The sequence below is a fragment of the Oncorhynchus keta genome, chromosome 23 (assembly GCF_023373465.1).
Source record: "Oncorhynchus keta strain PuntledgeMale-10-30-2019 chromosome 23, Oket_V2, whole genome shotgun sequence".
Classification (NCBI taxonomy): domain Eukaryota; kingdom Metazoa; phylum Chordata; class Actinopteri; order Salmoniformes; family Salmonidae; genus Oncorhynchus; species Oncorhynchus keta.
In genome coordinates, this window is record NC_068443.1 from 4099586 (window position 1) to 4114436 (window position 14851).

The 14851-nt window shown below is 35.7% G+C and overlaps 1 protein-coding gene across 4 annotated transcripts in view; it reads left to right on the forward strand.

The window, feature by feature from the left end:
* The window catches only part of LOC118371448 (netrin-G1-like), a 243641-nt gene that overhangs the window by 13422 nt on the left and 215368 nt on the right, over positions 1–14851 (forward strand). The gene's annotated exons all lie outside the window — the stretch shown is intronic.

The window sequence follows — 14851 nt, forward strand, 5'->3', positions numbered from 1 at the left end:
CTTCTCCCTCCCTCCCTTTCTCCTAACCCTCCCTCTCCTCGCTCTCATCCTCCCTCCTCCCTCTCCTCAATCCCTCCTCCTTCTCTCTCCTCTCTCCCCTTCTCCCTCCCGCCCTTTCTCCTAACCCTCCCTCTCCTCGCTCTCATCCTCCCTCCTCCCTCTCCTCCCTCTCATCCTCCCTCCTCCCTCTCCTCAATCCCTCCTCCTTCTCTCATCCTCCCTCCTCCCTCCCCTCCTCCCTCCTCCTTCTCTCTCCTCCCTCTCCTAACCCTCCCTCCTCCCTCCCCTCCTCCCTCCTCCCTCTCATGAATTGCAGAAATTATCGTGTCTCCAGTGTAAAGAAATATTTCAGTCTTTTCATCCATGTCTGCATCCCAAACTGTTCCCTTATACAGTACACTACCTTTGATGAGAGCCCTAGGGGACCTGGTTAAAACTAGGGAACTTAAATGGATATTCCGTATTTTGGTAGGATTCATCTGCTTCCCCAGAGTCATGGATACCATGTTTATGTATCTGTGTCCAGTATGTACAAAGTTAGAGGTATTTTTCTGAGCAAATTCTAACTAGAGTTTAGGGCAATGACTCAGTCATGTGTATCTACTAACATGCTAGCAGATACCTATACACTCTTTGAAAAAAAAGTGCTATCTAAAACCTAAAAGGGATCTTCGACTGACCCCATGAAATAACTATTTTTGGTTCCAAGTAGAACCAAAACGGGTTCAACCTCGAACCAAAAAGGGTTCTACCTGGAACCAAAAGGGGTTATCTTATGGGGACAGCTGAATAACTATTTTGGAACCATTTTCTCTAACAGTGTAGACTTCCAGTCATTGAGCTAAATCTAGTTAGCATTGGCTCGCAAAACTAACTCTAACTTCATTCATACTGGACACAGAGGCATACAAATTTGTACACACGAGATCATCATTGCCAAAATCTCGAAGTATCCCTTTAACCTGAGTGTATTCATAGCCTTTTCGGTTCCGGAGTCAGTCCGCCTGTAACGGCGTTCTTTGTTTGTTGAAAGAGAGTCGGACCGAAATGCAGCGTGGTGGTTACTCATGTCCTTAATGAAGAAAAAATGAACAATACATGAAATAACTAATAAATACAAAAACAACAAACGGAACGTGAAACCTATCTGGTGAACACTACACAGAGACAGGAACAATCACCCACGAAATACAAAGTGAAACCCAGGCTACCTAAATACGGTTCCCCATCAGAGACAACGAGAATCACCTGACTCTGATTGAGAACCGCCTCAGGCAGCCAAGCCTATACTAGACACACCCCTAATCAACCACAATCCCAATGCCTACAAAAACCCCAATACGACAATACAATAAACCCATGTCACACCCTGGCCTGAACAAATAATTAAAGAAAACACAAAATACTAAGACCAAGGAGTGACACCGCCAATGTAAAGAAGTAGAAACTGGTACTGCTTGATGTGTTTGGATCCCAGTTCTTATAAATCTGGGCCAGTCATCTGGGTTCTATTAAGAATGGTTAAATATGCAGCAATGTTAAGATGTCAGGGAATAGGAGACATGTTAATAGGAGACATGTTAAGATGTCAGGGAATAGGAGACATGTTAAGATGTCAGGGAATAGGAGACATGTTAAGATGTCAGGGAATAGGAGACATGTTAATAGGAGACATGTTAAGATGTCAGGGAATAGGAGACATGTTAAGATGTCAGGGAATAGGAGACATGTTAATAGGAGACATGTTAAGATGTCAGGGAATAGGAGGCATGTTAAGATGTCAGGGAATAGGAGACATGTTAAGATGTCAGGGAATAGGAGACATGTTAATAGGAGACATGTTAAGATGTCAGGGAATAGGAGACATGTTAAGATGTCAGGGAATAGGAGACATGTTAAGATGTCAGGGAATAGGAGACATGTTAAGATGTCAGGGAATAGGAGACATCTTAATAGGAGACATGTTAAGATGTCAGGGAATAGGAGACATGTTAAGATGTCAGGGAATAGGAGACACGTTAAGATGTCAGGGAATAGGAGACACGTTAAGATGTCAGGGAATAGGAGGCATGTTAAGATGTCAGGGAATAGGAGACATGTTAAGATGTCAGGGAATAGGAGACACGTTAAGATGTCAGGGAATAGGAGACACGTTAAGATGTCAGGGAATAGGAGACACGTTAAGATGTCACGGAATAGGAGACATGTTAAAATGTCAGGGAATAGGAGACATGTTAAAATGTCAGGGAATAGGAGACATGTTAAGATGTCAGGGAATAGGAGACACGTTAAGATGTCAGGGAATAGGAGACATGTTAATATGTCAGGGAATAGGAGACATGTTAATATGTCAGGGAATAGGAGACATGTTAAGATGTCAGGGAATAGGAGACATGTTAAGATGTCAGGGAATAGGAGACATGTTAAGATGTCAGGGAATAGAAGACATGTTAAGATGTCAGGGAATAGGAGACATGTTAAGATGTCAGGGAATAGGAGACACGTTAAGATGTCAGGGAATAGGAGGCATGTTAAGATGTCAGGGAATAGGAGGCACGTTAAGATGTCAGCGAATAGGAGACATGTTAAGATGTCAGGGAATAGGAGACACGTTAAGATGTCAGGGAATAGGAGACACGTTAAGATGTCAGGGAATAGGAGACACGTTAAGATGTCAGGGAATAGGAGACATGTTAAGATGTCAGGGAATAGGAGACACGTTAAGATGTCAGGGAATAGGAGACACGTTAAGATGTCAGGGAATAGGAGACATGTTAAGATGTCAGGGAATAGGAGACATGTTAAGATGTCAGGGAACAGGAGACACGTTAAGATGTCAGGGAATAGGAGAGACGTTAAGATGTCAGCGAATAGGAGACATGTTAAGATGTCAGGGAATAGGAGACATGTTAAGATGTCAGGGAATAGGAGACACGTTAAGATGTCAGGGAATAGGAGACATGTTAAGATGTCAGGGAATAGGAGACATGTTAATAGGAGACATGTTAAGATGTCAGGGAATAGGAGACATGTTAATAGGAGACATGTTAAGATGTCAGGGAATAGGAGACATGTTAAGATGTCAGTGAATAGGAGACATGTTAAGATGTCAGTGAATAGGAGACATGTTAAGATGTCAGGGAATAGGAGACATGTTAAGATGTCAGGGAATAGGAGACATGTTAATAGGAGACATGTTAAGATGTCAAGGAATAGGAGACACGTTAAGATGTCAGGGAATAGGAGGCATGTTAAGATGTCAGGGAATAGGAGGCATGTTAAGATGTCAGGGAATAGGAGACATGTGAAGATGTCAGGGAATAGGAGACATGTTAATAGGAGACACGTTAAGATGTCAGGGAATAGGAGACATGTTAATAGGAGACATGTTAAGATGTCAGGGAATAGGAGACATGTTAAGATGTCAGGGAATAGGAGACATGTTAAGATGTCAGGGAATAGGAGACATGTTAAGATGTCAGGGAATAGGAGACATGTTAAGATGTCAGGGAATAGGAGACATGTTAATATGTCAGGGAATAGGAGACATGTTAAGATGTCAGGGAATAGGAGACATGTTAATAGGAGACACGTTAAGATGTCAGGGAATAGGAGACACGTTAAGATGTCAGGGAATAGGAGACATGTTAAGATGTCAGAGAATAGGAGACATGTTAAGATGTCAGAGAATAGGAGACATGTTAAGATGTCAGGGAATAGGAGACATGTTAAGATGTCAGGGAATAGGAGACATGTTAAGATGTCAGGGAATAGGAGACATGTTAAGATGTCAGGGAATAGGATACATGTTAAGATGTCAGGCAATAGAAGACATGTTAAGATGTCAGCGAATAGGAGACATGTTAATATGTCAGGGAATAGGAGACATGTTAAGATGTCAGGGAATAGGAGACATGTTAATAGGAGACACGTTAAGATGTCAGGGAATAGGAGACACGTTAAGATGTCAGGGAATAGGAGACATGTTAAGATGTCAGGGAATAGGAGACATGTTAAGATGTCAGGGAATAGGAGACATGTTAAGATGTCAGGGAATAGGAGACATGTTAAGATGTCAGGGAATAGGAGACATGTTAAGATGTCAGGGAATAGGAGACATGTTAAGATGTCAGCGAATAGGAGACATGTTAATATGTCAGGGAATAGGAGACATGTTAAGATGTCAGGGAATAGGAGACATGTTAATAGGAGACACGTTAAGATGTCAGGGAATAGGAGACATGTTAATAGGAGACACGTTAAGATGTCAGGGAATAGGAGACATGTTAAGATGTCAGGGAATAGGAGACATGTTAAGATGTCAGGGAATAGGGGACATGTTAAGATGTCAGTGAATAGGAGACATGGTAAGATATCAGGGAATAGGAGACATGATAAGATGTCAGGGAATAGGAGACATGTTAAGATGTCAGGGAATAGGAGACATGTTAAGATGTCAGGGAATAGGAGACATGTTAATAGGAGACATGTTAAGATGTCAGAGAATAGGAGACACGTTAAGATGTCAGGGAATAGGAGACATGTTAAGATGTCAGGGAATAAGAGACATGTTAAGATGTCAGTGAATAGGAGACATGGTAAGATATCAGGGAATAGGAGACATGATAAGATGTCAGGGAATAGGAGACATGTTAATATGTCAGGGAATAGGAGACATGTTAAGATGTCAGGGAATAGGAGACATGTTAATACGAGACATGTTAAGATGTCAGAGAATAGGAGACACGTTAAGATGTCAGGGAATAGGAGACATGTTAAGATGTCAGGGAATAGGAGACATGTTAAGATGTCAGGGAATAGGAGGCATGTTAAGATGTCAGGGAATAGGAGACATGTTAAGATGTCAGGGAATAGGAGACATGTTAAGATGTCAGGGAATAGGAGACATGTTAAGATGTCAGGGAATAGGAGACATGTTAAGATGTCAGGGAATAGGAGACATGTTAAGATGTCAGGGAATAGGAGACAAGTCAAGATGTCAGGGAATAGGAGACAAGTCAAGATGTACATTTGAAAACGTCAATGTGGTTGAAGGATTTATTTGAAGGATTCTATTTCTTTTGAATGTGATTGTAGTTCATAAATCTATTTATTTATTTTAAATAGTTGATGATGCCATAGAGTAAAGCAGTTATTTCCCTTGAAAATAAATATGTCGTTATAAATTGGAGACTTTGTCTTGAAAGCAGCAAAGAACTATATTTAGCCAACCGCAATGGGAAATTCATAAAAAGATACCCTTGTAAAATCAGAACACCTTCAGTTCAAATATAGGTGTTACCAACATGTAATCAACAGTACCCTAACTCTCGCTCAGAGCTGTCCTATATACTCATCCTGAGGTTGGCATTCAAATGTTATAATCTATTTTGGTTTCTTTTTGCCCACACCTATTGGCAGGCTTTACATTACTGACACACACACACAGTTTGTTAACCACAGCTGGTGCACGATCTCTAAGGTTGAGGATGTTTCTAGAGTTCGAGAACCTTATGATAAGCTGCAGACCATGCTATTTACCAATAAAGTGTGTCTATATTTTTCATAGGTGTCTATTTACCACCTCAAACCATTGCTGGCACTAAGACCATACTCAACGAGCTGTACACGGCCATAAACAGACAAGACAATGCACATCCAGAGGTGGTGCTTCTACTGGCCGGTGATTTTAGTGCATGTTGTGTATTTAAAACTCTTAATCACCTTTGATCCACAAACAGAAATTCATACAAGGCTCTCTCTCGCCCTCCAGTTGGCAAATCTGACCATAACACTATCCTCCTGATTCCTGCTTTAAAGCAAAAACTAAAGCAGGAAGTACCAGTGACTCGCTCAATACAGAAGTGGTCCGTTGAAGCAGGTGCTAAGCTACAGGACAGTTTCGGACTGTTTAGCACAGACTGTTTAGCACAGACTGGAATATGTTCCCGGGGTTCATCCGATAACATTGAGGTGTTTAATTAACACATCCGTCGCTGGCTTCATTAATAAGTGCATCGACGACGTCATCCCTACAATGACTGTACGTACATTTCCCAACCAGAAGCCATGGATTACAGGCAACATTTGCTCTTAGTTAAAGGCTAGAGCTGCCGCTTGTCCATGTAGACCAATTTGGGTTTCCAATCTCTCCAAAAGAATGTGGTGATCGATGGTATCAAAAGCAGCAGGAGTGGGAAACTAATCCCGACACCCTCCTGTACTCCCTGTTCACCCACGACTCCAACAAAATCATTAAGTTTGCAGATGACACGAAGGTGGTAGGCCGGATCACCAACGACAAGACACGAGGGGCGAGCACGTCCCCATCCACATCGATGGGGGTCTGTAGTGGAGTGGGTCGAGAGCTTCACGCTTCTTGGCGTCCACATCAATAAGGAATTAACATGGTCCACACACTGCAAGACAATTGTGAAGGTGGCTCTAAAACGCCTCTTCCCTCTCAGGAGGCTAAAAAGATTTGGTATGAGCCTCATCACTGCTTGGTATGACAACTGCTCAGCGTCCGACCGCAAGGCGCTACAGAAGGTAGTGAGTACAACCCAGTATATCATTGGGGCCGAGCTCCCTGCCATCCAGGACCTCTATACTAGGAAGTGTCAGAAGAAGACCATAACAATTGTCAAATACTCCAGCCACCAGCCACCTTCGGGCACCTTCGGGCACCAGCCACCTTTGGGCAGGCGTTCGGCGGTCGACGTCACCTACCTTCTAGCCATCGCCAATTCACTTTTCATTTTCCATTGGTTTTGTCTTGTCTTCCATCACACCTGGTTCCAATTCCATCAATCACATGTTGTGTATTTAACCCTCTGTCCCCCCCATGTCTTTGCCGGTAATTGTTTCTTGTACAACGGTGTGCTGGTATTGACCGGGTTCTGTTTGACCCGTTTATTTGAATTGTTCTGTTGACGGTGGTTTATGGATATTAAACGACACCGTTGTAAACCAGTTTCCGCTGCCAGTAGCATCGCATTACAGATAAATAGTTATAACTACCTGGAAACTATAGTTATAACTACCGATAACTACCTGGAAACTATAGTTATAACTACCTATAACTACCTTGAAACTATAGTTATAACTACCTTGAAACTATAGTTATAACTACCGATAACTACCTGGAAACTATAGTTATAACTACCTATAACTACCTTGAAACTATAGTTATAACTACCTTGAAACTATAGTTATAACTACCTATAACTACCTATAACTACCTGGAAACTATAGTTATAACTACCTATAACTACCTTGAAACTATAGTTATAACTATCTATAACTACCTGGAAACTATAGTTATAACTACCTATAACTACCTGGAAACTATAGTTATAACTACCGATAACTACCTTGAAACTATAGTTATAACTACCTATAACTACCTGGAAACTATAGTTATAACTACCTATAACTACCTGGAAACTATAGTTATAACTACCTATAACTACCTGGAAACTATAGTTATAACTACCTATAACTACCTGGAAACTATAGTTATAACTACCTATAACTACCTATAACTACCTGGAAACTATAGTTATCACTACCTATAACTACCTTGAAACTATAGTTATAACTACCTGGAAACTATAGTTATAACTACCTATAACTACCTGGAAACTATAGTTATAACTACCTATAACTACCTATAACTACCTGGAAACTATAGTTATAACTACCTATAACTACCTGGAAACTATAGTTATAACTACCTATAACTACCTTGAAACTATAGTTATAACTACCTATAACTACCTGGAAACTATAGTTATAACTACCTATAACTACCTATAACTACCTATAACTACCTGGAAACTATAGTTATAACTACCTATAACTACCTGGAAACTATAGTTATAACTACCTATAACTACCTTGAAACTATAGTTATAACTACCTGGAAACTATAGTTATAACTACCTATAACTACCTGGAAACTATAGTTATAACTACCTGGAAACTATAGTTATAACTACCTGGAAACTATAGTTATAACTACCTATAACTACCTTGAAACTATAGTTATAACTACCTATAACTACCTATAACTACCTGGAAACTATAGTTATAACTACCTATAACTACCTGGAAACTATAGTTATAACTACCTATAACTACCTGGAAACTATAGTTATAACTACCTATAACTACCTTGAAACTATAGTTATAACTACCTATAACTACCTGGAAACTATAGTTATAACTACCTATAACTACCTGGAAACTATAGTTATAACTACCTATATCTACCTATAACTACCTATAACTACCTGGAAACTATAGTTATAACTACCTATAACTAACTACCTTGAAACTATAGTTATAACTACCTATAACTACCTGGAAACTATAGTTATAACTACCTGGAAACTATAGTTATAACTACCTATAACTACCTGGAAACTATAGTTATAACTACCTATAACTACCTGGAAACTATAGTTATAACTACCTATAACTACCTTGAAACTATAGTTATAACTACCTATAACTACCTGGAAACTATAGTTATAACTACCTATAACTACCTATAACTACCTGGAAACTATAGTTATAACTACCTATAACTACCTTGAAACTATAGTTATAACTATCTATAACTACCTGGAAACTATAGTTATAACTACCTATAACTACCTGGAAACTATAGTTATAACTACCGATAACTACCTTGAAACTATAGTTATAACTACCTATAACTACCTGGAAACTATAGTTATAACTACCTATAACTACCTGGAAACTATAGTTATAACTACCTATAACTACCTGGAAACTATAGTTATAACTACCTATAACTACCTGGAAACTATAGTTATAACTACCTATAACTACCTATAACTACCTGGAAACTATAGTTATCACTACCTATAACTACCTTGAAACTATAGTTATAACTACCTGGAAACTATAGTTATAACTACCTATAACTACCTGGAAACTATAGTTATAACTACCTATAACTACCTATAACTACCTGGAAACTATAGTTATAACTACCTATAACTACCTGGAAACTATAGTTATAACTACCTATAACTACCTTGAAACTATAGTTATAACTACCTATAACTACCTGGAAACTATAGTTATAACTACCTATAACTACCTATAACTACCTATAACTACCTGGAAACTATAGTTATAACTACCTATAACTACCTGGAAACTATAGTTATAACTACCTATAACTACCTTGAAACTATAGTTATAACTACCTGGAAACTATAGTTATAACTACCTATAACTACCTGGAAACTATAGTTATAACTACCTGGAAACTATAGTTATAACTACCTGGAAACTATAGTTATAACTACCTATAACTACCTTGAAACTATAGTTATAACTACCTATAACTACCTATAACTACCTGGAAACTATAGTTATAACTACCTATAACTACCTGGAAACTATAGTTATAACTACCTATAACTACCTGGAAACTATAGTTATAACTACCTATAACTACCTTGAAACTATAGTTATAACTACCTATAACTACCTGGAAACTATAGTTATAACTACCTATAACTACCTGGAAACTATAGTTATAACTACCTATATCTACCTATAACTACCTATAACTACCTGGAAACTATAGTTATAACTACCTATAACTAACTACCTTGAAACTATAGTTATAACTACCTATAACTACCTGGAAACTATAGTTATAACTACCTGGAAACTATAGTTATAACTACCTATAACTACCTGGAAACTATAGTTATAACTACCTATAACTACCTGGAAACTATAGTTATAACTACCTATAACTACCTTGAAACTATAGTTATAACTACCTATAACTACCTGGAAACTATAGTTATAACTACCTGGAAACTATAGTTATAACTACCTATAACTACCTTGAAACTATAGTTATAACTACCTATAACTACCTTGAAACTATAGTTATAACTACCTGGAAACTATAGTTATAACTACCTATAACTACCTTGAAACTATAGTTATAACTACCTGGAAACTATAGTTATAACTACATATAACTACCTTGAAACTATAGTTATAACTACCTATAACTACCTGGAAACTATAGTTATAACTACCTATAACTACCTGGAAACTATAGTTATAACTACCTATAACTACCTTGAAACTATAGTTATAACTACCTATAACTACCTTGAAACTATAGTTGTAACTACCTGGAAACTATAGTTATAACTACCTATAACTACCTTGAAACTATAGTTATAACTACCTGGAAAATATTTTTATAACTACCTATAACTACCTTGAAACTATAGTTATAACTACCTATAACTACCTGGAAACTATAGTTATAACTACCTATAACTACCTGGAAACTATAGTTATAACTACCTATAACTACATTGAAACTATAGTTATAACTACCTATAACTACCTGGAAACTATAGTTATAACTACCTATAACTACCTGGAAACTATAGTTATAACTACCTATAACTACCTTGAAACTATAGTTATAACTACCTATAACTACCTGGAAACTATAGTTATAACTACCTATAACTACCTTGAAACTATAGTTATAACTACCTATAACTACCTTGAAACTATAGTTATAACTACCTGGAAACTATAGTTATAACTACCTATAACTACCTGGAAACTATAGTTATAACTACCTGGAAACTATAGTTATAACTACCTGGAAACTATAGTTATAACTACCTATAACTACCTTGAAACTATAGTTATAACTACCTGGAAACTATAGTTATAACTACCTATAACTACCTGGAAACTATAGTTATAACTACCTGGAAACTATAGTTATAACTACCTATAACTACCTTGAAACTATAGTTATAACTACCTATAACTACCTTGAAACTATAGTTATAACTACCTGGAAACTATAGTTATAACTACCTATAACTACCTATAACTACCTATAACTACCTGGAAACTATAGTTATAACTACCTATAACTACCTTGAAACTATAGTTATAACTACCTATAACTACCTATAACTACCTTGAAACTATAGTTATAACTACCTGGAAACTATAGTTATAACTACCTATAACTACCTTGAAACTATAGTTATAACTACCTGGAAACTATAGTTATAACTACCTATAACTACCTTGAAACTATAGTTATAACTACCTATAACTACCTATAACTACCTGGAAACTATAGTTATAACTACCTAATAACTACCTGGAAACTATAGTTATAACTACCTATAACTACCTTGAAACTATAGTTATAACTACCTATAACTACCTATAACTACCTGGAAACTATAGTTATAACTACCTATAACTACCTATAACTACCTGGAAACTATAGTTATAACTACCTATAACTACCTGGAAACTATAGTTATAACTACCTATAACTACCTTGAAACTATAGTTATAACTACCTATAACTACCTATAACTACCTGGAAACTATAGTTATAACTACCTATAACTACCTATAACTACCTGGAAACTATAGTTATAACTACCTATAACTACCTGGAAACTATAGTTATAACTACCTATAACTACCTGGAAACTATAGTTATAAACTACTATAGTTATAACTACCTATAAACCTATAACTACCTGGAAACTATAGTTATAACTACCTATAACTACCTGGAAACTATAGTTATAACTACCTATAACTAACTACCTTGAAACTATAGTTATAACTACCTACAACTACCTGGAAACTATAGTTATAACTACCTGGAAACTATAGTTATAACTACCTGGAAACTATAGTTATAACTACCTATAACTACCTGGAAACTATAGTTATAACTACCTATAACTACCTGGAAACTATAGTTATAACTACCTATAACTACCTGGAAACTATAGTTATAACTAACTATAACTACCTGGAAACTATAGTTATAACTACCTGGAAACTATAGTTATAACTACCTATAACTACCTTGAAACTATAGTTATAACTACCTATAACTACCTGGAAACTATAGTTATAACTACCTGGAAACTATAGTTATAACTACCTATAACTACCTTGAAACTATAGTTATAACTACCTATAACTACCTTGAAACTATAGTTATAACTACCTGGAAACTATAGTTATAACTACCTATAACTACCTTGAAACTATAGTTATAACTACCTGGAAACTATAGTTATAACTACCTATAACTACCTTGAAACTATAGTTATAACTACCTATAACTACCTGGAAACTATAGTTATAACTACCTATAACTACCTGGAAACTATAGTTATAACTACCTATAACTACCTTGAAACTATAGTTATAACTACCTATAACTACCTGGAAACTATAGTTATAACTACCTATAACTACCTTGAAACTATAGTTATAACTACCTATAACTACCTGGAAACTATAGTTATAACTACCTATAACTACCTGGAAACTATAGTTATAACTACCTATAACTACCTTGAAACTATAGTTATAACTACCTATAACTACCTGGAAACTATAGTTATAACTACCTATAACTACCTGGAAACTATAATTATAACTACCTATAACTACCTTGAAACTATAGTTATAACTACCTATAACTACCTGGAAACTATAGTTATAACTACCTATAACTACCTGGAAACTATAGTTATAACTACCTATAACTACCTTGAAACTATAGTTATAACTACCTATAACTACCTTGAAACTATAGTTATAACTACCTGGAAACTATAGTTATAACTACCTATAACTACCTTGAAACTATAGTTATAACTACCTGGAAACTATAGTTATAACTACCTATAACTACCTTGAAACTATAGTTATAACTACCTATAACTACCTATAACTACCTGGAAACTATAGTTATAACTACCTATAACTACCTATAACTACCTGGAAACTATAGTTATAACTACCTATAACTACCTGGAAACTATAGTTATAACTACCTATAACTACCTTGAAACTATAGTTATAACTACCTATAACTACCTATAACTACCTGGAAACTATAGTTATAACTACCTATAACTACCTATAACTACCTTGAAACTATAGTTATAACTACCTATAACTACCTGGAAACTATAGTTATAACTACCTATAACTACCTTGAAACTATAGTTATAACTACCTATAACTACCTATAACTACCTGGAAACTATAGTTATAACTACCTATAACTACCTATAACTACCTGGAAACTATAGTTATAACTACCTATAACTACCTGGAAACTATAGTTATAACTACCTATAACTACCTGGAAACTATAGTTATAACTACCTATAACTACCTGGAAACTATAGTTATAACTACCTATAACTACCTGGAAACTATAGTTATAACTACCTGGAAACTATAGTTATAACTACCTATAACTACCTTGAAACTATAGTTATAACTACCTATAACTACCTGGAAACTATAGTTATAACTACCTATAACTACCTTGAAACTATAGTTATAACTACCTATAACTACCTGGAAACTATAGTTATAACTACCTATAACTACCTTGAAACTATAGTTATAACTACCTATAACTACCTATAACTACCTGGAAACTATAGTTATAACTACCTATAACTACCTATAACTACCTTGAAACTATAGTTATAACTACCTATAACTACCTGGAAACTATAGTTATAACTACCTATAACTACCTTGAAACTATAGTTATAACTACCTATAACTACCTATAACTACCTGGAAACTATAGTTATAACTACCTATAACTACCTTGAAACTATAGTTATAACTACCTGGAAACTATAGTTATAACTACCTATAACTACCTGGAAACTATAGTTATAACTACCTATAACTACCTATAACTACCTGGAAACTATAGTTATAACTACCTATAACTACCTGGAAACTATAGTTATAACTACCTATAACTACCTATAACTACCTGGAAACTATAGTTATAACTACCTAATAACTACCTGGAAACTATAGTTATAACTACCTATAACATTTACATTACATTTACATTTAAGTCATTTAGCAGACGCTCTTATCCAGAGCGACTTACAAATTGGTGCAAACACCTATGACACCCAGTGGAACAGCCACTTGCATCTAAATCTTGTTGGGGGGGAAGGGGGTGAGAAGGATTACTTACCCTTACTTACCCTATCCTAGGTATTCCATAACTACCTGGAAACTATAGTTATAACTGCCTATAACTACCTGGAAACTATAGTTATAACTACCTTGAAACTATAGTTATAACTACCTTGAAACTATAGTTATAACTACCTTGAAACTATAGTTATAACTACCTTGAAACTATAGTTATAACTACCTATAACTACCTGGAAACTATAGTTATAACTACCTATAACTACCTGGAAACTATAGTTATAACTACCTATAACTACCTGGAAACTATAGTTATAACTACCTATAACTACCTATAACTACCTTGAAACTATAGTTATAACTACCTATAACTACCTGGAAACTATAGTTATAACTACCTATAACTACCTATAACTACCTTGAAACTATAGTTATAACTACCTATAACTACCTGGAAACTATAGTTATAACTACCTATAACTACCTGGAAACTATAGTTATAACTACCTATAACTACCTTGAAACTATAGTTATAACTACCTATAACTACCTTGAAACTATAGTTATAACTACCTATAACTACCTTGAAACTATAGTTATAACTACCTGGAAACTATAGTTATAACTACCTTGAAACTATAGTTATAACTACCTTGAAACTATAGTTATAACTACCTATAACTACCTGGAAACTATAGTTATAACTACCGATAACTACCTTGAAACTATAGTTATAACTACCTATAACTACCTGGAAACTATAGTTATAACTACCTATAACTACCTGGAA